Raw genomic sequence first — 3,340 nt, forward strand, 5'->3', positions numbered from 1 at the left:
CTTGAACCCCTGGACTCAGGCAATCCTCTCTCCTCAGCCTCCCAAAGTGCTGGGATGACAGGCGTGAGCCACTGCGCCCAGCTAGAATTTTTTCTGAGCCAAACCTGAGCGACCTTGTCCTGAGACACCATCCCAAGAGGTCCTGAGAACATGTGTCCGAGGTGGTTGAATTGCAGCTTAGGTTAGATACAGCTTAGGAAGACAGAAGTTACCAAAACCATGAATCGGTACATGTGAGGTTTACACTGGTTCAGCCCGGGAAGGCGGGACATCTCCAAGTGGGGACTTGCAGGTGGTGGGAGGATTCAAAGAGGGGTTTAGTCCAAGGAGTTTCACAACCAGCCGAGGAAATGCGGCTGCTGGGGTGAGAGGACGTTTCCCAACACGTCGACGAAGTCTCCTCGGCGGGAACCCCAAGAGAGAATGAGGACAAGCGTCTCGCCCCTCTGTGAACCCCGGCCAAAGGGGTTCTGGACAGAGACCAACTTCCCCACGAGATGGCTCTGGAGGGTCAGGCGAGATCTTTTTTTCCTTCTTTATCTGTCATACCAGATGTCGTACCAGAGTCAGGTCGGAAGGTAACCCACATTATATAGGGTTAAAAAAAAAAGACCCATCACCCCTTAGGAATTTGACGAGAGAGAGAGAGAGAGAGAGAGAGAGAGAGAAAGGGTCAGAATCATCCGTATGGGAAAGAGCATGGCATTTTCTCAAAAATTAAACATAGAAGTACCATTCCGCAGTCCTACGACTGGGCATATATTCAAAGGAAGTGAAATTAGTATACTGTGCTGGGTGACTGGTACATGCTTGTTATCCCAGCACTTTGGGAGGTTCGAGACCAGCCTGGGCAACTTGGTGAGACCTTGTCTCTACAATAAATAAAAAGCCTAGCCAGGCATGGTGGTGTGTGCCTGTAGTTTCACCTACTTGGAAGACTGAGGCGGAAGGATCACCTGAGCCCAGCCAGTTGACATTGGGGTGGCCGTGAGCATGCCACTGCACTCCAGCCTGGGCGATAGAGTGAGATTCTGACTCCAAAAAAAGAAAGAAAGAAAGAAATATGTTGAAGAGGTATCTGCATGCCCATTACAGTCTTATTCACAACAGGTGAGACACGGACTCCCCCGTGTCCATCAATGGGCAAATTGATAAAGAAATTGTGGTATCACATGCCCACACGATGGGATACTATTCAGGTGAAAAAAGACAAGAAAGGCCTGTCCTTGTGGCAACTTGGATCAACCCAAAGACGTCATGTCAAGGGAAGCAAGGCAGACACGGAAGGACAAACACCCATCCTCTCACCTCGGTGTGGAGCCGAGACCGGTGGAACTCGCCGAGGCAGAGGGCCGGGGTGGGTGGGCTGGGAACGGTGGTGTCTGGGGAGACACGGGTGGAAGGGGCGCAGCGTCAGCTACCTGGAGGAGTCCGCTCAGGGGCTTGACTGTGGTGAACACCAGGGTGCGGTAGAGTCTAGGATTGCAGGACGGCAGATTTTGAGTGTTCTCACCCCAAACGGGTAAATGTGTGAGGCAATACCCTTGCTACAAGCTCAAGGCAGCCATTCACAATGTGCAAATGTATCAAAGCCCTCTACTGTCTCTCATAAAAATGTGCAATTTTTACTTGTCAATAAACATACATTGCTTAAATTTAACTATCAAATTAACCTTAAGGAAAGACTCTCCCGGCAGGGCTCAGTGGCTCAGCCTGTCATCCCAGTACTTTGGGAGGCAGAGACGAGTGGGTTGTCTGAGCCCGTGGGTTTGAGACCAGCCTGGACGACTTGGCAAGACCTCGTCTCTACAATAAATAAAACAATTAGCTGGGCATGGGAGCGCGCCTGTAGTTCTGGCTACTTGGAAGGCTGAGGTGGAAGGATCACCGGAGCCCTGCAGGTTGATGCTGAGGTGGCCATGAGCGTGCCACTGCACTCCAGCCTGGGCAATGGAAGGAGACTCCAACTAAAAGAAGAAAAAAAAAGGAAATAAAAGAAAAGAATCTCCCTACACAGTAGCAAGTATTCTCTATTCTTCTCTTGCTTCAGCCTCTGACCAAGAGTAACCACTTTCTGGCTCTGTGAATTTGCCAATTCTGGACATTTCACACTAATAATATGTGATACATGGCCTTTTGTGTCTGGGTCCTTTCACGCAGCATGTTCAAGGTCATGTACGTTACAGCATGTATCAGGACTTTATTCCTTTTAATGGCCGAATAATATTTCATTGGATGAACAGACCACAATTGTTTGCCCAGTCATGAGTTCAGGGACACTTGGACGTTTCTACTTTTTGGCAGCTGTGAACAATGCTGCTGTAAACATTAATTAGCCTGCAGGTTTTGTGTGACATGTTTTCCATTCTCTTGGGTGTATCCCTATGAGCTGAAACCCGAGTCATGTGGTAGGTCTCTATTTAACATCTGGGGAAGTGCCAAGTTACTTTCAAAGTGGCAGTGTGGTTTTCATTCCCATCAGCAAGGAACAAGGGCCCCGGTTTCTCCATGACCTGCTGGGCTCAGGTGATCCTTCCGCCTCAGCCTTCCAAGTAGCCGAACTACAGGTGCACGCTACCACACCTGACCAATTTTTGATTTATTGTAGACACAACGTCTCACCAAGTTGCCCGGGCTGGTCTTGAACTTGTGGGCTTGGGCAACCCACTCACCTTGGCCTCCCAAAGTGCTGGGATTACAGGCTGAGCCACCGAACCCAGTATCTCCATAGGTCCACATTTCTATCCTCATGCAAGCACCACACTGCCTTGTGTTTATAGCTCTACAGTACAATATAAAATTGGGAAATATTTTTTTTCTCAGACTTCGTTTTTCTTTTCAAAGACTGGTGTAGCTATTTAGGGTCCCTTGACTACCCATAAAAATTTAGGATCAGCTTGTCAGTTTCTGCAGAAAGACTCCTGGGATTTTTGTAGAGATTGTCCCTGAATCTGTAGTCCAAGCTTTTAGGGTGTTTTATTGTAACAACATTAAATCTTTCAGTATATGAACGTGGGACTTTTTCCCATTTATTTTTATATTCTTTTAACTTCTTTCCCTGATGATCTGTAATTTTAAGTGTCCAAGTCTTGTGCTTTTTTGGTATATTTGTTTCTAAGTATTTTGTTCTATTTGTTGGAATTGTTTCCTTAATTTCGCTTTTGGGTTTCTCAGTACTAGCATTTAGGAATGCAACTGACTGTTGTGCGTTGTTCTTACCTCCTGCAACTCACTGAGTAGCTCTGATAGTTGCTGGGGTGTGTGTCCCTAAAGATGTTCTGTGTTTGAGATCATGCGTTCTGTGAATAGAGAGTTTTACTCCCGTGTTTCCAACCAGGAT

The sequence above is a fragment of the Carlito syrichta genome, unplaced genomic scaffold, assembly GCF_000164805.1.
Source record: "Carlito syrichta isolate Samal-C Ts95f unplaced genomic scaffold, Tarsius_syrichta-2.0.1 Scaffold307455, whole genome shotgun sequence".
In the NCBI taxonomy this organism is placed as follows: Eukaryota; Metazoa; Chordata; class Mammalia; order Primates; family Tarsiidae; genus Carlito; species Carlito syrichta.